Source organism: Chinchilla lanigera, unplaced genomic scaffold (assembly GCF_000276665.1).
Source record: "Chinchilla lanigera isolate Chin_1 unplaced genomic scaffold, ChiLan1.0 scaffold00020, whole genome shotgun sequence".
Taxonomy (NCBI): Eukaryota; Metazoa; Chordata; class Mammalia; order Rodentia; family Chinchillidae; genus Chinchilla; species Chinchilla lanigera.
In genome coordinates, this window is record NW_004955421.1 from 4098377 (window position 1) to 4119532 (window position 21156).

Sequence of the window (21156 nt, forward strand, 5' to 3'; positions counted from 1 at the left end):
TGATTACTTTGAGCTTTGTAATTTGTAGAGAATTATCTTGGATAATTGTCCTAACTCATCCTCCAGGGTGATATATCCATGTATCCACCTGTAGGCTCACTTTCAGCGTCAGACCTCAGGGAGGTAGGCAGCATTATGTTTGCTCCCTTTTCCATCAGCTCTAGTGTTTGCACCTCTAGTAGGCCTTGTGGTAGGGAGTTCCCCTGTCCTCTCTGATCTTGATTCAGGTGTCAGGCATAGCCTTCTCTCCCCAGGGCTCCATCGACAGAAGGAGCCACCACTGTTAGCAGTCCTGCAAGTGTGTTTCTCTTTTCTGATCTTGTCCAGAACTGGAAAACCCTTTCCGTCAAAGAGCTGTGGATGAAAAGGATCACCAAGAGAGGCAGATCATGTTTAGGAGTCATCAGGGACCACCTAAAATCATCTCATGTACCCCCAGAGACACTTACCTCCCACCAAACTTTGGGAAATGACAACCTGCAGCATACACCCTGATGTGAGGAAGAATCATCCAGTTATTTCACAGTATGTAACTCCATCTTGTCACACTCTTGGTCACTCCTGAATGGAAGACTTAAAACTTTGAGAGCAGTGAGACTGAACGGTGGAAACCACAGTGGAAATCTGTTGTGTTCACCTCCCCTAGTTCTACGTGTTCACGGACTAGGCTTTTTCTTCCTATTGGATCCACAAAGCTTTATAGACAACAAGTCCTCTCTCGTTGGTTACTCTGCCCACTGAGTTCAGTAGGTCATTTACAGAGCTGGGATTTCTTGACTAAGCAGTGTAAGTGACAGTATGATGGCAAACAAAGATTCCAAAGAAGAGGAGCAACTGGCCTTGTATTCACTCTGAAAGCAGACACAAGGCACAAATTCCTTACCATTAGGGTTCAGACTGGGTAAGTGATTTCAAAGTCAACATGTCTGTCTATATTTAATACAGGTAATTATTTTTTAACTAGGCCAAAGAATTCAACTTACAAAAGGTCACAGTGAAAATTAAGTTCTCTTCTCATCATTCTATTTGCAGTCCTTTTCCCCGAGACTAAGGGTATTACTGGTTTCTTGTCCATCTTTAATCATGGCTAAGATTCAGTGTAAATGTCGGCTGTGCTGTATATATACTCTACTCCTCATTTCTTTAAGCATTTCTTAGGGATAGTTTAAAAAATGCTTGTTTGGGCTGCAGATGTGGCTCAGTGGTAGAGCTCTTGCCTTGCATGCACAAGGCCCTGGGTTTGAGCCCTGGGACCCCACATACACACAATGCTGGGTTCCTTTCATGTAACCTGTCTTTGTTTGAGTTCCCTTTTTTTCTTTTTGTTGTTGGGTTTTTTTTTTTATTATAAAGAGAATAAAAAAATAATAAAATAACAACAGCATAGATGAAAACAAAACAAAGCAAAAACAATAAAAATGATACAGTGTTTCAAAACAAAATGTTGGGGCCAGGATATAGCTCAGCAGCACAAGTGCCTGCCTGGCAATCGCAAAGTCCTGAGTTTGATTCCCGGTACCAAAAAAAAAAAAGAAAGATGAAATCAAAACAAAATGTTAGGAATTAACAGTGGTTGTTGTATTACATATTGTTATCTTCAGTGAAGTTGCACAGATTACCAGATGTAAGAATGCAATATTGATCAAACCATTAATAAAAAATAAAAAAAAGTTAGAAATGATACAGAGCTTCACCGAACAAGACAGTAGGAATTCACCAATGGTTGTTACATTGTACATTGTTGTCTTCAAATTAGTTGTTCAGATTACCAGATATAAGCATGCAAAATTGGTCCAAAAATTTTAAGCATTAACTGTTCCTTTCAATAAACCAGTAGACATCAGCAGTACAATTATCCCAGCTATCCATATATATATATTTCTTTTTCTTCCTTCTTTCTTTTTCTCCTTTCCCTCATCCCAGTTGTTCCTTCCTTTGAGCAATTTCTTTCCCTTTCATAATAGCTACTGTACATTTTGGGTTTTATTTACTCTTTCAGGTTCTTACACTAGGGAGACAAAACAATGTTTACACATGTGGGTCCGATTTATTTCACTTACAAGTATGATCTCTACTTGCATCCACTTACCTATAAAAGCCTCAAGTTTATCTTTCTTACAGCCGAGTAATACTCCATTGTATAAAAAAACACACCTTTTTTATCCATTCTCAGTTGATGGGCAGCTTTTGGTTTTTTGAGACAGGGTCTCACTATGTAGTTCAGGCTGGCCTTAAACTCACACAGATCCTCCTGCCTCAGCCTCCCAAGTGCTGGCATTACAAGTATGTGCCATCACACCGGGCTTGAGTTCCTTTAAATGCAGGGCCTAAAGTAAAGATATGGATGCAAAGTAATTTATTAAGGATATAAGTCAGGGAGCAGAAATAAAGGAGTAACAAGATAAACAAAGACAGAAATGATCACAATGAAGGCTATGACATGTAAGATCTCATTGTGGATATATTAAGCCTGAAATGTTATTTATTTAGCTGAGTGCTGTGGTGCACACCTGTAATCCCAGTTACTTGGAAGGCTTAGGCAGGAGGATCACAAGTTTGAGGCCAATCTGGGCAATTCAGTGAGACCTTGCCTCAAAATTTTAAAAGCTGGGGTTGTAACAGTGCTGGAGTACTTGCCTCTTGTCTGCAGGGCTCTGGATTTGCTCCTCAGTACTGTGAAACAGAAATTATTTATTTGAAAGAAGTTTTTTGCTATCCAGTGAAGAAGTTAAGCAGGCAGTTGGCCAAAGAGTAAAACTATTCACAAATAAAATGTAAGAGCTGACTGGGCTTTTCAGCAACAGGTCTGTCCCCTGGCATAATGTCTACACCTGCCCTGTCTTCCTTTCCCCTGGCAATTGATGTTAGTTAACAGGAGAGGGGTTATTCCGTCCGACTCCATTCAGAGTCCAGAAGATAAACAGCTGGGCTTTCCTATTGGTGGCATCTGCTTTCTAGATGCTGAAACTACCCCGGAGATCTCTAATTGCAGTAAAAAATGGTCCCAGATGCTGCTTTCCACAAGTGCCATGCACGTGTCCTCTCAGATGTGCTTTTAGTATATCGTTCCACAGAGAGGAAGCCATTACCACAGGCATTTATAGTTCATGAAGTGCTGTCACAGGAATCATGGACTCCGCAAGTGAAGCTGAAAGCCATATTAATAATGCATGTTAAATGCGACCGATAGGCACTGTCTTCAACTTAACATCGCCGAGCGTGTTAGAGCAAGGAGGCGAATATGCGGCAACACGGTCACATCCTCTTCTGCAGGGACAATGATAAGGAAGGGACTGGCAGTGAATGTTTACTTCTTGGTTTAAGTCAGTAGTTCTCCATCACTAATGAGCAAAAATACTGTATGAAGGTGATTCTAATTTACAAGGTCTCCCTCCCTTCTTTCCAACCTATATTCCTTAAGCTCCTGTCATGTATCAGATAATGCTTTAGGTCTTGAAACCTACATGTTAACAAGCCTTGTAAATGTAGTTGTCTAACATTTACTTTATCCCACTCATAGCAGCTGCTAGGTGCGTTCAGCTATCCACTCTTCTCTGCTCAGCTCTGTGCTACAGAAAAGGTTGGTCACAGGCCTAGGGGGCAGGTCCTGATTGTTCTAAGGCAGCCATGGTTTTCCCATTTACCTTCATAGGAACTGGTTTAGAGAAAGCCATATGATGTCATTCTGACCAGTGCAACTGAGATGTCTGCAGGTGGCTCCAGGGAAAGATTGTCTTGCTCCCAACGAAAGATACAGGGGGAAGATGGTCTTTTCTTCTTTAGACATAACTGCATGCAGATGTGAAGCCTAGTACTGGAGGCAGCTACCATGTCACAGGAATGGGAAAGCTGGCCCTGCAAATTAGATCTGGAGCCTTCGCAACTGGAAAAAAAAAAAAAAATTGCTAAGTGTAAGTGCTACAGTGAAGCATCCCAAGTGTGACCGTAGCAAGACAGGGGTGAACTTGGTCCTTGAATGTCATGGAATCACTGAACTATCCAACCCCAGAGCTGTCCTGTCCTTCAGCCTCAGAATAGTAAATTTCCTTGTTGTGTACACTGGATAAGCATGGGATACTTTTAAAGTTTCTTTTAAAACATTCTGAACGCCATTATGTGTATGCTTTTGATTCAGGATCTAAGCGCTCTGTAATTTGCCATTAAAGAATTATAACACAGTGTCTCAAGTGGTTTCCTTTGATGTTGAGATTTAGACAAGAGTTCAGTGGGAGGTGATTTACTGAGGTCATATCCTCAGGAGGATCCTGTAGAGGAGGGAAAGAAACAGGATGAAGGAAAAGGGAAGAGACGAGCAAGGATGTCATCTCAGGCAAAGTCTAGCCTTGCCTTGATCCACAGGAGGGAGGTTTTGGAGCATTGTCCAATATGATAACCACTAGCTACAAGCAGCCATTTAAAATTTAATTAATTGAAAGAAATTAAAATGTGAAATTCAGTTCTTTAGTTACATACCTAATGTTAGGTGGCCTCAGAAGTTCACAGGCAACATCATTAGCACAGCTACAAACTCATCCTCTTGGAAAGGGATGTGGGCAGAGTACCAGTAGTGACCCCACCCATAGTATCTAGGCAGGCCTGAGATAGAAGGCAGTGCTTCTGCTAGAGTTGTTAGGCAACACCCCTTCTTTGTGATCTGCACTGAGAATTCAGAATCCCTGGAGATTGCACCTAAGCAGTACCTTTAATTCCTGTCTCAAGGGTTCAGGTATGTACTGACTGTGTAAACAGACCTGATGAGCAGGTCACTCCAGAGATGTTCAGATTGCAGGAAGAACAGTGGAGGCTCAGACAGCAGACTCTAAAAGGGCCAGATCCAATGAATAAGTCCTTGAAAAAGATGTTAGAATGTTGGAGGGATGGTGACTCTGGACAGAACAAGAAGCTGCTTTTGGAACTTTCTCATCCAGCAGTTGGTCCCATAAGAAAGAAAATGAGGATATAAATTTTTAGTAAGTGCTCAACTACCTATAATAGATTTTCCTATATTTTATTTCTGTTCACTGTTTGGTTACTTCTTCATCTGACACCAATTTTGTAATCCCATCTTTTCTAAAAAGAATACATGATTTGGTCTGTCCTCTTGCATGGTTGATCAAAATTTGTTTTATTATTGTTATTACTATTATTATTGCTACTTTAGAAATATATTTTTTTTTGCTTTACAACTTTTTACTTCCCTCTTTTCCTCCTTGGTTCCTTGATAAGAGATTACTTCTTGTCTTGGGAAAGTCTTCAGATAACACAGCCATGTGATCTCAACCCCAGAACCTTCCAATAGCTGCTGCCAAGACAATTGGTCTAGCTCAACTCTGGCTCATGTGAGGTCCATACTGCTCTGCTCTCAAGTGGGGAGGAGTTATAGGTAGCTGAAGGATTACAGGATGAGTTGGCCATGGGCCTGAATTATAATCACCCAAGAGCAGGAAGCAAACAGGATTTTCATTCAGATTCTTCTCTGTGGATCAAGGATAGAATCCAGAGGCTGATACTGATGACATTCTCTTCATATCCTCTCGAACACCAGTCCAATTTCCATCTTCTGATGCTTACAGCTCTGCCTAGGGGTTGTTCCCTGGCCACTGAAGCCCACTGTGTTTACCTGTGTGGCAATCTTTTGGTGTCCAACACTTATTACCCCCTACTTTTCAACCATACAGTAATGGATGTCAGTATATGAAAACCAGAGCTCCTCATCCTTTGGGTGGGATACCTGAGCATGGGCCTATACTGGGTCCAGTTTCCCATCATAATTTATCTCCAGTTTTCCCAATGGCAATTGGCCTGGCAATTCCTGTATCTCCTTTTGGCTATCTTTCCAATGCTACATCACTTCCCTTCCTACTGGGCTTCTTTGCCTCCTAAATGATCTACTTGCCTTGGAGCTATTGTCTGAGCATCAATTCTGGGCATACCCAAGTAAGGCACAAGATAAAGTCATAGAGATGTGGACATAATGCTGGCAGCCTGCTGCTTAGCCTAAGCCTAGCACTTCCATTGAGGCTTAAAGAATGGGGAATGTGTCACATCTGCTGAATGACTAGTTTAATTCCAGAGTGAAAATTATTAGCAAGTATATGAACTATGAAACAAGACACACACTCCCATATTGTTCTTATCAGTTATACAGTTGATACTTTGCCTCCATCTGCCTAACTTCCATCTTTCCACCAATTCCATCTCAACTGATTCAACTTGAGAGTGGGAGGTATTTATGGAGTCTCCTGAAACTATAATAATCATGGCAGAAAGATAGAAATTTAATATGAGCAACATCTAAGGGATGGGCCAAAGGTTGTTCACTGGTCTCAGGGAAGAAACAAATCTGTAGTCCCTAAAGGTGGAATGAGGTACTAGGCAGTGTACCAGAATAAAAATTCAAGACTAGAGACAAGAAAGAAGCCAAAAAATTAGAATGCATACAGATGTTTAAGATGTGATCCTATTGAAATTAGAGCTCATTCGTCAGAACTGGGTCATTATCACCAGAATGGAGTAATGTTATCCATGCTGATACATAGTTATGAATCAAGAGCTAGTCAGTTGCTTTCTTTTTTAGGCTATCTCTGGGCCTGCAAGCAAGAGGCCAGGCTGCCGCTGAGGACATGGGAAACCTAGCTGCGGGCAGAATATCACAGAGACAGGCTGGTATTAATCAATTTTGTCAAGCCACAGAGTGAAATTCTACCCTTTAGATCCTCTTCTCAAATTTTACAGACATGAGCCTTGAAATCTTCCTACCTAGTTGTCTCTTTCACTGTCTCTGTCAAGATTCATGAATCGTGAGGCTCGTGAGTATGAGCTGATCTAAATAACTTCATATTTGTCCTGGTCCGGACAGGTTGCATTCCAGGTGTATACGTCAGGACTCTATCAGTTACAAGAAACAGAAACCGACTAAAACCAGCCTAGGTAGAGGGAGAATTTATCATTTCAGATAACCGGGAGTAGTCCTATACTAGTTCAGAGGGTAGGAGGAATAACTACAGCACACAGGGTCTCAGAGGCTGGAATCATAGACTCACTGTCAACAGGACTCTCTCCATCCTGTTCCCGACAGTTTACCTTGGTTTTTCTTCACATGTTCATTCCGTTACTGTTCACAAGCCTTTACAGTACCTTGAATCCCCCCAGCAGCTGAAGAGTCACATACTATTGGTGTAACAATGCCAGCAGAAAGAGACTTGTGTATCATTTTCCTGGGAGGACAAGGATTAGCACTGGCTGGGTATGACCAGATCATGCCCCAGCATATAATAGACTTATTAATGAACATTCCTGCATGAATTAGTAACCAGAATGGAGTAATGTTACCCAGGCTGATACATAGTTATGAAGCAAGAGCTAGCCAGTTGCTTTCTTTATTAGGCTGTAGTGACCCATATATCTAACAGTACTTGTTGTTAATGGATTTTAGTTCCTTTGCTTTGAGATACTGGCTCATACAGACTTTTTTTTATGGTACTGGGCATTGAACCCAGGGCCTTCACACTGAGCTACATTCCAAGCCCATGTTTATTTTTTATTTTGAGACAGCGTCTTCTTGCTCAGTCATTAATTTACCTAGTCCGTGCTTGAACCCATGATCCTCCCGCCTCAGCCTCTCAGAGTGCTAGGATTACAGGATTGTGCCACCACAAATAAGACTTATACACTTGTTTCTGAGAGATGTCTACTTTTAGTGTGTTGATAAAATAGTTTCGGAGCCCGCAAGAGAGATAGCTTTGGTAAATTCAGCAAGTGAATCAAATGCCGGCTAGGAGGTGTCCTGATTAGCTCTCTGCTCTACTTCCCCAGATAACCACGTGTTCTATGGTGTTGATGGAATCAGCCTTTCCCTACTTGAATCTCTACACTGAGAACTTACCTATGAAGTGTACATTTTTTTCAAATTTATCTTCACAGTGAAAGTATGGTGTAATTATGGTCAGATAAGATCTTACTGTCTCCATTTAATGACAGAAAGTTCAAGCATACACTGGGTAAGTCTTTGTTGTCCCAGGTGTATCTTCCAGAACACAAGCCCCTTAGGTGATCCATGAAAGGAGGTTGTGTGGTAATTATGATTGGGAAGCCCCTGATCAAGTCCCAATACATGTTAGCATATGAAAGCTTCTAAAAGAAACGGCAGGTAAGAAACATATGAACCAAAAGCTGTTTACTGTTCATCCAAAGGATTCTGTAAAGTTATTTGAGCCTAAATCTCTTACTTCTCCATATATCTTCTCTGTTCCTTGCTGCTTTCACAGAAGTCTCTCTCCACTCTAAGCCCGTCCTCCCTTCTATGCCTGCCACTCTATTCTCCATTCTCAGGAGTCTTCGCCCTACTTCTTCCCTTTCTAGATCAGCATCCTCTCCTTCCAGAATCTTTCCCATCAGCATCTACACAAACTCAAGAATCTTTCTAAACCTCACTTTCAACATGGTCCAGGGACCAGCACAGACAGCATCACTAAAGAACCATTTAAAAACACAGAATCTCAGGCCTCATCCTTGGCCTGCTAAATTATCTGTATTTCTACAGGATCTCCAGGAGACCTGTATACAAATTAAAATTTAAGAAGCCTTGCTCTAAACTATAGCCAGGTTTTTCTGATAAGAGTACAAATCAGGGGCTGGGGATTTAGCTCAGCGGCACAGCGCTTGCCTAGCAAGCACGCGGTCGTGAGTTTGATTCCCAGTACCGGGGTGTGTGTGTGTGTGTGTGTGTGTGTGTGTGTGTGTGTGTGGAGAGTACAAATCAGATCTTACCTAAGCTCTACTAAAACCACCCATTTTCCTAGATTCTTTCCTTTCTCCCATCTATGACTACTAACATTTCCAGAAATGAGCTGAAAGTCAATGCAGGGTAAAGTCATTCATCTCACCTTAGTGACAGTGTCTGACCCTTTGCTCTGTGAGCTTTTTGTCTTTTGTTTGTTTTTGCCCTGGGGATCAAATCCAGGGCCAGGCCCTCACACAAGCTAGGCAAACACACTACCTCTGAACTACACCCACTGCCGCTCCCCTGTGAATTTTGCACTACATGAGTTGTAGGTAGAGTACAGAGTCAGTTTGTGCAGGACTTTGATTCTTCTTTATTGCAGAAATGGTATTTCATAGTGTGCCAGTCATTTCTAGTTTGTTCTCAGTTCTACTCAGCATTCTTAACATTGCAAGGCACTGAATCCACAAGTGCGTTTTCAGGGCCCTTGCAACTTGGGGCTGCTGGTAGGAAGCACTGGTAGAAGGCTGAGGGTGGGAAAGGTAGTGTCTGCATCATAGTGGTCCCATCATTGTGGTTCCCATTATGTTCCTGGGTTTTGGTAGCACCTCCTCCTCCTCCTGGTCCAAAGGGGTGGTAGCAACTCCCTGTTCTTGCAAATCTCTAGGTTGCCTCATTATCCCATTTGGCTTTTGGGTTTTTCAACTCGTATGTAACAATTTCCCTAAACCTGGTTTGGATTAGGTTTTCCTAATAGTCCCTGAGTGACGTATGGAGGTATTAGAAAATGCGGGGTAGAAGGAAGAACGTTTGCAAAGTAGACGAGTTCTACTTTGAAGTCCAGATGCCCTAGAGAAAGTAATGGAGACCAGAGGACAATGGCAGTGTGTTGATGTCTATGAGCTCTTACACTGGCATTACCTTGACAACAGTTTCCTTTGACAGCTAATATCCTCTGCTGTAGTGGTGGGGGTGGGAAAGTTTTATGCAGAGAGAAAAAGGCAGGTTATAGAGGGCAACCTGTCTCTCTTCTCATGAGCAATTCTCCCTGGTTGTTGTCAGTAAATCACAAGTCAGTCAGTGCTGTTATCTAGTTGTTTGGGGTGAAGGTGAGGGGAATTGCTCCACAACAGAAACATCTTTGTTCAAAAACAAGTTAAGGACAACTTCTTTTGGCTGAACCCATAACCTGTCTGGGCTGGGCAGCTGCTGAGCTGTCACAGTTGGTGGCTGGGGCCTATTGTCAAGTGTCAGTATTTTCACAGTCAGCTCATGCTGCTGAGCTGTGGCATCTGTCCCTTGGCCCTGGAAGGACAGGCAATTCTTTCATGTGTGATAGAAAGACTCAAAAGAGACTATCTTTTTTCTTGCAGAGACTGTCAAAACTAGTAGCAGGTCAGGATACTGTGAATAATGCTCCTTCAAAAGGAGAAATAATAGAATTCTGGAATCACACACTTTTGGACTCATTAGAGATGGCAGTTTGCTGAGTAATATTTTTGCAAGCTGATTCTGTAATGAAATGCAAGCCTCGAGGTCTAAAGTAAAGCATATTTATTCACAACATAACACAAGTGTTTGTATATTTGGATTAAAACCATGACCCTGATAATGTCCTAGGACCAACAGGCTATGAGAATTGTACCATGAGGCTGAGAAGTTCTGCAAGTAAAGAAACCCATCCCTCCAGGTGCCTCTCAATTTCTCCAGAAGTGGAATCTGGAGCTGCCAGTCTTTGGGTGTGCCCTCCTGGGAAGCGGCCAGACTGGTACACAGAGAGCAATGCGGTTGAGAATACTCTTGAGAGGAAGGAATGCTGAAGAGGCGGTTCGGTGCGGGGGTAGAGCAGGTGGAGATTCTGGCTAAGGTACAGGCCCCTGCTGTCTGCCCTGTGTGAAGAGAGGGTGACAGCACACTCTTCTGGCTGCCATGGAAACCATCAAGGGGAGCTGGCCCCTGATAGGAGGGCACCCGTCCTCCTTCTCTAAAGGTCTCTAAAGCGGAGCCATGACCGCCCCAGACTCCCAAAACTTATCCTTTTCTTCCTTCCTGTGTTGAAAAGTCAAACCTGATTTTTTGTAATCATGTCTCGGTTCCCTGAGTTGTCCTCTCCTGTTCTTATAGGAGCCTGGCGCTGAGAAACCCTTTTAAAGGTAAAAATCTTTAGCTTATTGTTGAAAACAAATGTCCATGGTTAGGAAAAGGTCAGTTTAAAAGTATTTTTTAGTTTTAATTTTCTTAAATCGTAATTTAAGTTTTAATTTTCTTAAATCGTGGCCCTTTGAAAACTGATAATTGAAAAAGTATTGTTGACAATATGCTTCCCTTCTAATAATACAGTCCAGGGGATCGCTTGTTTGTTGAGTGCAAAATCTTCCTTGTGACTCCCTTAGGATGATTGCTTTGTCTGCATGTTAGGTTGAGGTTAAGTGATATGCATAGGTAGGAATGCAAGATTGGAGAGGTGGGGCAGAGAAAGCTCTGCTTCAGAGAAGCAAAGGCAGAGATGACCAAAGTCCTTGGACAGGTAGAGAAGGCTAAGACAAACAAGGCTAAAGTCTGTACAGGAGGATTAAGACAGCACCCCAGGAGGGCAGTGGGTAGGGTTGGGTCCTTCATAGAAGCTGTCCTTCATAGAAACTCTAGACTGGAAACTAGAGATTCTAGAGTAAAATGTCAATTTTTCTACATGGTATGGAAAAGTCTGCTTTCCTTTGGAGCTCTGTTAACGTTCTAAAATTCCTAATTTGGTTCTTGTTCTGAGATTTAGGCAGGAAGGAGACATTGCCTACCCTTGGAGCTCAGCTTTTTGCTGGCTATATAAAAGTATTTTATTCGCATTATAAATATTCAAAACATACAGAGGCACACAAAGTAAAAAATGAAAGTTTTCCCGATTTCTGCTTTGATTCATTACACTGTTCAGAGTTGACCTATCACTAATAGTTTGACTTGTATCCTTCAATGCATTCCAAGCACTTATGGAAACATACACACTTGACTGATGATTTGGATCAAAGTGAATCAAGGCTAAAAACAATTTTCCTCTAAAATTCTTTCTAAATGTTTAATTAGTATATATTTGCAATTCATCCAGTTTACAATCATCTTGGGAATGGCTACCTGTACATATTACAGCCTGTTTCTTTTTTTTAAATTCCCTCTCCCTTCCTCCCCACTCCCTCCTGCCCCTTTGGTTCCCCTGTCTCCTTTTTCATACTTGTTGATATTATGTGTCTTAGCTCACGTTATTGTGTACAGTGTTTACATGAATTGGGGTTATTAGGTTCCTGTACAGTGGCATATCTTTATTCTTCTGATTTCCCCTTTTCCTCTTCTTCACCCCTCGTTCCCCACCCTTGTTCCATTGGACTATTTCTCTGTTGCAAGGGATTCATCCCTTTATGCCTTTCTATCCATCCTTTATCACTTTCTTTGCTCGGACTTTGCCTTCCTCAAATGAGAGCTATTTTTATAAACAGCTAAGTTAGATAGAAATATAGGCAGACAGGAATAGGCCCTCAAGAGTCAGTGCAGAAGATGAGGGAGGCACATTCTTCAAGGCCAGACCTCAAGACAAAAGATAGAAAGACTATACCCACCTACTTCCCCCAGAGATGAACAGCAGTAATTGATATTCTAAATAGATATACATCACCTTGGATGGAAGGGCCAGAAGAGCCATTGACCAACCCCCTCCACTAAAAGCCCCTGTTCTGTTCCATGTATGCTTGTTACATGACTTGCTCCCCCATTTGATCCCCATTTAATCAATATTACCTAGGCAATTATTCTCATAATCTTATTGGTTGACCATAATTTGTCCCACCTCATGCCTACCTTGTGATTTCCCATTGGATCAATGTTACCTAAGTGATTATATTTGTAATCTTATTAGTTGATTATAGTTTTTCCTACCTTAGACCCACCTCACCTTGTGGTTTTGCTCTATAAAAATTCACTTGAAGAGCGGGGTCCTTGGCAACCCACTCAGGACCCCTTCTGTCTCTCTTAGAAGCTTTTTTTCCCCAATAAATATAGTTTTCTTTCCCCCAATAAGTAGATTCCATTCTTAACTGTCGTTCCTAGAATGTATTCTTTGATTTTAGAGAACATGAACACATACCAGACATCTAGCAGGTTGGAAGTTTCTTTCCCCTATATCATTTGGAAGTCTTTCACCGAGAGATAATTGGATGGAAGTAAGAGCTTGCTTTTCTTTCATAGATTTTGGATTGTGACTTGTTTAAGTAATCAAAGATTTTTTTATGCTGCACATATTTATGTTATGTCTTTGCTTATAATTGCTTATGTTTTGTCTCATATAGCTTTGTTATAATGATGATAAATTTAAGTTTAAGACATGGGAAGATTATGATGCTTCTTTAATGGGACATTTTATTCCTGTTTTGTGTATGTTACATTTGGATTAGCTGCTGAACTTACTGGTGTTCCTTGCTTGACTTGTGAGACACTAATGCTAGGAAGAGTAACATTAGACTGCCCCCTAATGGAATTTAATATATGATTCTGTAAAATGGATCTTTTATGAAATCTAGTTTGTATTTTAAAAATATACATGCCTGTTAATAAACCACAGGACTTCTTGCACTAGTTAAAAAGATGATAGTTCAGGGGTCATTCTTAAGACCTGGGGAATACGTTTCACTGAGACAAATTGGCCTGATCCTTCTCTGCACTTTAGAGAAAATCTTGAGCCTGTTTTGCGTGCTTCCTTTTCTGCTCTGATCTCCTATTGATGAGGAGACAATCTTTTCTGATCTTTCTCTGCCACTTTGTACTTTATGTTTTGGAGGCATATGTTTAAAGAGGAACTCTAAACTGTCCCAACCTCTTCCTCCTACCAAACAACTAAGTTAAACCTCTAGAAAATGAACATTTGCTAATGCTAAAGACAAGAAAGTCATCTTAGATGAGGAATACTTACCCTGTCTCTGGGTCAGATAAGACACTGGAATTTTGCCTGTCCAGGAGAATACTCATAAAAGCTATGTCCTGGATTAGTTTTCTGGGCAACAGTCTTCCTTGGGAGACTGAACCTGAGACCCCGTGGAAAGAACTGACTTGGTGAAACTTTATTTCCTAAAGCACCACACTGAAGGGACTAAAACACATTTAGCCTAAGGGAGAACCCCAAACCTTCTCTCTCCCTTCCTAGGTCTGGTTCTCATCATTTATGTGTGCAGGAGAGGAAAATAGTTTGATAATAAGTTGTGAACTCTGAAACTTTTACTGTAAACTTACAAAATGCTATGTACTGATTTTTGCTTGAGGGTTTATCTGTGTCTTATAGAACTTTAACAAACAGTGCTTACTGTGCTAGCTAGTTAAATGCTCTTAGAGCAGCTTCCACTCTTAACAAAGAGGACAGGTTTTCCCAGCATCTTCTGGTGAATCCCCATTGAAGCCAGTGGCCAATGGAATGTTGACCAGACAGGCAGCTATATTCCTTTTCAGAGATAGATCTCTGGTTGTGTGGGCCAGTAGAAATTGAAAAAGCAACTGAGGTGTCATGGCCAGGGCTACTGTCTGATAGACACCCAAAGTTCCTCAGTAGAAGCTGAGTCCCAACACCCTGATGTGGGTAACCAGCAGAAAAGTCTCCACTTATCTATTGTACTTTTCTCTTTGCTATTAAGTTAGAAACCCCAATTTTTCTCCAACTTGTTGGGAATTAACATTGGAACCACCTCATTTTAGACTGCTCCTCCCTCCAGAAATCAGGCTGAGGCAGCTTGCAACAACTGTTTGCCTTTCACAGAGGAAAACAGCTATTAGCGGAATGATTTCTGTTTGTGCCTTACATATGCTAACTAAAAGTAAGAAAGAGATTTTAGTCAGCCTTTATCTTTCCTATACACATAGAAGACTGTTCCTCCCAATTTACATTACATTCAAATGTAAATGACTGTACATTTACTAACATGTGAATTGTGACTGCTATATGATAGATATAAGTTTAACCTGTGAGCTTCAGAGATATAAAAATTTTAAATGGATTTTAAAAAGCATAGCTTTGTATTGCTGCTAGAAAAGGTTGCCTTGATGATTAGATAGATAACACAAGTGTCTTGGAGACTTCTTTGCCCTAGGGCTCAAGGTGCAGTCCCTGAAGTCAATTGTTGCTTCTTTCTACTTCTAGAGGTGCTTTCTTTTGCAAGCCAAGAATGCTCCAAGTATTTCCAACTCACTTTTTGGTATTTGCCCTCTTTTAAAGAACTAGAATGCAATTGTTTAGTGCTAAGCAATGCTTCTTTCTTTAAACATGACTGAGAGCAATTGTAACATGCTTATAAAAACACCCCTAGAGGAGTAAGTACGTGAACTCCCTGGGAAGATAAAATTGTGCAACACTATGAGGGTCAAATTTTATCTTCTGCTCTCTCTCCAGATGGCATCCACTTGCCCTGGAGTGGAAATGACTCAAGGGATGCCATGAGGGTATAGAAATCAAATAGAAATTAAAGGAACTCAGTGTCAAAGTTTTTTACTCCTTTGAAATGTATTCCTAAACACTGGAAGATGTTTGACCCTTACATGTTGAAAAAGAGCTGTTTGATATTTTTCTGCACCTACACATGGCCTGTCTACCCTCTAGAGCCAAAATAGCATACAGAGGGAAGTATTGATTATGATGCTGTTTCACAACTAGAATCATACTGTAGGAAAGAAGGAAAACTGTCAGAACTGTTTTATGTTTGAACTTTCTTTACATTAATAAATAATTCTTATTTGTGCTCAAAGTATAATTATAAGCCATATGAAACTACCCGCATTCATATGTCCTTTCCTTTTAGTGACCTAAGGTCAAACAAGATCTAAGAAAGTTTTCACATGATCCTGATTAGTACATTGAGGTCTTTAGAGGACTTACTCATACCTACAAACTAAATTAGGGAGATGTAATGTTACTTAAATCAAACATTAATGTCTGAGAGACAAGCACCATTACAAGCTGCTATTAGATTTGTGGATTAATATCATCTTAATTTTAGACAGTAAGAAGGTAAAGAGCCAGGGGAGCAACCAGTTCCCACCGAAGCCCAAGCAGTCCCTACTCAAGACCCCTACTGGCCTAACAACCAGACGGGAGATTGGAGTAGGAGACATTTTCAGGTATGTATTCTTGAAGGTCTAAGAGGGACAAAAACCAAGCCCTCTAGTTATTTTAAATTGTCAGCTATCAGGAGAAAGATGAAAACCCCTCTGCCTTCTTTGATCATTTACAAGAGGCACTGATAAGACATAGCTCCTGATTTGATAGAAGGACAGATTATTCTTAAAGACAAATTTATAACCCAGTCAGTCCCAGATATAAAGAAAAAGGTTACAAAAGATAGCTTTTGCTCCAGATAGTTCACTTGATACTTTAGTAAAAATTGCCTCTTCAGTATCTATGATTGAGAGTGAAGGAAGCCAAGGAGAGAAAACAAAGAGACCCCGCAAAAAAGTGGCTGTCTTTGTTTCAGCCTTAAAAAGAACAGACCCTAAGTCTTAAGAGGCCCCCTACACCATGCCCTGGCTGCAAAGGTGCCATTGGAAGCAAGATCGCTCTCTGAAGCGAAGGCCCCAAAGTTCCGATTTTTCTTTCCAGCTAGTGTAATGAGACTAAAGAGCCCTGGGGGCACTCTCTGCCTTCTTGCTTTGGCTGAACTGTCATCCCCATGGAGGAGACCCAGGTAATCATGACTATAGAGGAAAAGAAACCAGCCTATTGCTGGGCAATGGCACATGACTCTTGGTCCTTCACTTCAACCCTGGACCTCCTTCCAGCCATCATACTTCAATAAAAGGAGTCACTGGAGAAAAGGTAACTCACTTAAGCTATAACTGAGATGACTTTTTCTTCACCCATTTGTTTTAGTTATGACTAAAAGCCCAGTTCCCCTCCTGGGGAGAGATATTTTATCCTGTCTAAATGCTGTCTGCTCTAGTGATCATGCTTTGCTTATGCATGTTCTAATTTCTTGGAAAATTTTTTATTCTTGCCTAAAGGCTGTCAGACCCCAAGTGATCATGCAGATGAAACCAACAAGGAATGTGCTAGACTCCTTTCACTGGGATCCACCAGATCGACCTTGCTGAGAGTGTTATATGACACATTGAGGCCTTAAGCAACTATACCTGGTGAGCCTTAAATGAGACCTCAATGGTCTCTCTCTCTAAAATAAAATAATAATACTAAAATTAATGAGGAAGTTGCCCTCCAGAATCAGATGGCGTTAGACATTCTAACACCAGCACAAGGGGTTACTTGTACCGTTAAATCTAAATGTTATGTGTACATTCCTGATCCTCCTGCTAATATCTCAACAGCTGTTCAGGATATCAGAACAGATTAATGACATGTCAGATTTTGAAATTCCTTGGACCTTCTCCTTATCCTCTTTATAGGAAGCTATTATTGGCTCTTCCTGGTGGAAACCTTTGTTGACTGTGCTAATAACTATCCTATTGATCTCACTATTTGGTCATGCATACGTAATTGTTTCTTTGGCCTTGTCTCCTCCAGATTTAAAAGCTGTATGCCTACCCAGGATGAGAATGCCTGGTGTCTATTGAGAAACTTTAGGTAGACCCTCTGCAGACTATTTCTCACTGCTGATCTCAACTATGACCCCTTTCAGCCTGAAGAAGCCCCTTGCCCCTCATGGCAGTTAGGGGTACTTCTTCAGAGGAGGTAATATTGTTAGGTATTGTTAGCTAAGTTAGATAGAAATATAGGCGGACAGGAATAGGCCCGCAAGAGTCAGTGCAGAAGATGAGAATATACTGCAACTGTGGGGGAGGCACATTCTCCAAGGGCCAGACCTCAAGACAAAAGATAGAAAGACTATACCCACTTACTTCCCCCAGGAATGAACACAGGGAGTGATACTCCAAATAGGTATCCATCACCTTGGATGGGGGGCAGGAAGAGCCACTGACCAACCCACTCCACTAAAATCCCCTGTACTGTTCCATGTATGCTTGCTACATGACTTGCTCTCCCATTTGATCCCCATGTAATTGATATTACCTAAGCAATTATAATCTTGTTGGTTGACCATAGTTTTGCCCCACCTCATGCCACCTTGTGATTTCCCATTCAGTCAATGCCACCTAAGTGATTATGCTTGTAATCTCATTAGTTGCTTATAGTTTTTCCCACCTTAGACCCACCTCACCTTGTGGTTTTTGCTCTATAAAAATTCCCTTGAAAAGCGGGTCCTTAGCAACCCACTCAGGACCCCTTCTGTCTCACATAGATAGAAGTTTTTTTTCCCAACGAATATAGCTTTCTTTCCTCCAATAAATAGGTTCTGTTCTTAACTTCCATTGTTCCTAGAATTCATCCTTTGATTTTAGAGAACATGAACTCATACCAGATATCTAGCAGGTTGAGAGTCCTATGTAAATACCACATGGTATTTAAACTTGTGGGTCTGGTTTATTTCATTCAACATATTTTTCAGGTGTACCCATTTTCCTATAAATGTCTCAAGTTTGTCATTCTTTATAGCCAAATAGTATTCCATTACATAGAGAGACCACATTTTCTTTATCCAATTGTCTATTGAAGCTTATTCAGGCTGTTTCCAGGATGTAGCTATTGTGAACTGTGCTGCTATAAACATTGGTATACCTGTATCACTGTAGTATGCTGATTTAGACTCTTTGGGGAAGACAACTAACAGGGGGCTCACTGGGGTTGTATGGAATAGTTCTTTGAGGGATCTCCATACTGGTTTCCATAATGGATGTACTAGTTTGCATTCCCACCAATAATGCCTGAGGGTGCCTTTTTCACCACAGCCACACCAGCATTGTTATTATTGGATTTCTGAGTGATTGCCATTCTTTCTATCGTACAGTGGAGTCTTAGAATTATTTTAATTTGCATTTCTCTAAAGGCCAGAGATGTAGAAATTTTCACATAGTTGCCGATCATTTGTATTTCTTCCTCTGTGAAGTGTCTGTTGATCACTCTTGCTCATTTCTTGACTGGGTCTTTAATTTTAGGTGGTTTAGTGTATTTATTTATTTATTTATTCATTCATTCATTCATTCATTCACTCATTCATTCATTTTAGATATTAATCCTCTGTCTCCGGAGTAGCTAACAAAAATTTTTTCCCATTCTGTAGGTTGTCTCTTCACTCTCCTCATTGATTCTTTTGCTATATGGAAGCTTTTTAGTCTACATTTAGCTTTTTAGTCAAATATTCCCATTTGTTGATTCTTGCTACTTTTTCTCATGTGATTAAAGTTCTGTTTAGAAAATCCTTTCCTACAGCTATGTGTTCAAGAGTTTTACTTATTTTATCTTCCAAAAAGTTTAGTGTTTCTGTTTTAATGTTTAGATCTTTGATCCATTTTGATTTTAATTCAGTATATGGAAAGAGATAAGGGTCCAGTTTCATTCTTCTGCAAACAGATGGCCAGTTTCCCCAGCACCACTTGTTGAATCGGCTCTCTTTCCTCCGATACATGCTTTTGGCCCCTTTGTCAAAGATCAAATAGCTGAATATGTCTGGGAGGTTTCTGTACCCTCTATTCTGCTCCACTGATGCATGTGTCTGTGTTTGTTCCAGTACCTCACCATTTTTATCACCACTGCTTTGTAGAATAGCTTGAACCCAGGTATTATACTGCCAGCTTATTCTTTTTGATTTTTTTGTTTGTTTTTGTTTTTGTTTTTTTCCGGTACCGGGGATCGAACTCACGACCTTGAGCTTGCCGGGGGCAAACGCTGTGCTGCTGAGCTAAATCCCCAGCCTTGCCAGCTTATTCTTATTACTCAAAATTACTTTTGCTATTCTAGGTCTCTTCTGTTTCCCTATGAATTTTAGGACTATTTTCTCTAGATCTGTAAAGTATGCTGCCGGTATCTTGATTGGAACTGCACTGAATCTGTCTAACAGTTTTAGAAGTATGGCCATTTTGATAATATTGGTTCCTCCAAAATCTTAGAGACATTGCACCAATGCCTCTTTCTTCTTTACCACATTAAAGTTAATTTTTGGTTTGTGTTTGTTTGTTTGTTTTTGTTTTCTTTGGGTATCGGGAATCAAACTCATGACCTTGTGCTTCCCAGGCAGGTGCTGTGCCGCTGAGCTAAACCCCAGCCCCTAAAGTTAATTTTTGAATAGTTAACACATGCTTAGGATATGACTTGAAAAGGTATGAAGGATGTAAATAATTCTCACTGCTGATACTTCCAAATGCCTGTGTCCTTCTCTGGTGGCAGCCGTCGCTGCTGGTTTCTCATATCCCTTTCCATTCATATTGCATGATATCTATGTCTACAAATATACGTACACGCAGATGTTGGACCATATGGAATTGCCACTTTTGAGGTAAAAACACCCAACAATTTCATGATATTCAACATAACATATAATTTATTTACATAGTAGTGCAACTTTAATCAACTACTCGCAGCACGCTGTATCATTGCCGTGCACGTTGGTTTCTCACCTAAGAATCAATTTTGAGCTCTTTCCACATCCATGTGCCTAGTTTTCTCTTTATCTTTTGCCTGCAAATTATTATGATTTAAATAGTTGTCTATTATTATTTTAAAATTAATTTAATTTTTTTTTTTTCTTTCTGGTACTGGGAATCGAACTCACAACCTTGCACTTGCCAGGCAGGCGCTGTGCCGCTGAGCTAAATCCCCAGCCCTACTTATTTGGTTTTTTGAGACAAGGTTTCACTGTCTAATTCAGGGTGCCCCTGAACTATGTAGCCCAGGCTGGCTTCTAACTCACAGTGATCTTACTGCCTCAGCCTCCTAAGTGCTGAGATTACAGGTGTGCACCACGCCCAGCTTATTTTAAAATTTATATACAGTAAAAAACCTTTATTTTTGATGTACAGTTTTCTGAGTTTTTGTTTGTTGGTTGGTTTGTTTTTTGAGACAGATTCTTACTATGTATTTCAGGTTGGCTTTGAATGCAATATGTAGCTCAGGCTGGCCTCAAACTCTCAGAGATTCTCCTGCTTCAGCCTCCCAAGTGCTGGGATTACAGTCATGCAACACCGCACCAAGTTCTGTTTCTTTTTGTTTGTTTGCTTTTTTTTTTTTTTTTTTTTCCAGTACCAGGAATCAAACTCACGACCTTGTGCTTGCCAGGCAGGCGCTGTGCTGCTGAACTAAATCCCCAGCCCCCAAGTTTTGTTTCTTTTTGCAATAATGGGGAATCAAACCCAGGGCCTTGTGTTTGACATTCTACCACTGAACCACACCTCCACCCCAGTTTTATGAGTTTTAATACACATTTATATGTGTGCATTCACAATAAGGAAACAGATCCATGTAACCTCTAACAACAAACCGAAACAGGATACTAACCGGTATTCCAGGATCTCCTAATGTCCCCATCACTATGCTATGCCTTTCCTACACCTCAAGACAATAGTTTCTTCAT

The 21156-nt window shown here is 40.8% G+C and overlaps 1 long non-coding RNA gene across 1 annotated transcript; it reads right to left on the minus strand.

Annotated features, from left to right (window-relative positions):
* Nucleotides 1-2534: 2534 nt before the first annotated feature.
* Nucleotides 2535-4606, minus strand: LOC102008323. The gene is made up of 3 exons (XR_260787.2): nucleotides 4474-4606; nucleotides 3645-3883; nucleotides 2535-2673 (listed from the first exon to the last, which is right to left on the minus strand). It is a non-coding gene; the product is annotated as an uncharacterized LOC102008323 (long non-coding RNA).
* Between the last annotated feature and the right edge of the window lie 16550 nt (nucleotides 4607-21156).